This window comes from Macrobrachium nipponense, chromosome 4 (assembly GCF_015104395.2).
Source record: "Macrobrachium nipponense isolate FS-2020 chromosome 4, ASM1510439v2, whole genome shotgun sequence".
Classification (NCBI taxonomy): Eukaryota; Metazoa; Arthropoda; class Malacostraca; order Decapoda; family Palaemonidae; genus Macrobrachium; species Macrobrachium nipponense.
The window spans coordinates 126329399-126329672 of record NC_061100.1 but is presented as its reverse complement, the minus strand read 5'-3'; positions in this window follow the sequence as shown (position 1 = coordinate 126329672).

The window sequence follows — 274 nt, the reverse complement described above, 5'->3', positions numbered from 1 at the left end:
TGATGTCTGCACTGTCCAGCAAATATGGTGCAGTATACAACTACCTACTGTATGTCATTAGCCAATCGTATATGCTGGACTGTACATAAAATACAATTTACTGTAAAATACTAATTTAAACTACAGAACATCTATGAAATAATAGTGAAAGTTGTTGTACCATACATTTATCTTTATCTCTGTAATACTTGAAGTTGGTATCTGTAGCTACTGGAACTTGGGAGACATTACATCACCTTAATGCCTGGGAGTGCCACCACATTTCATCCAGAGG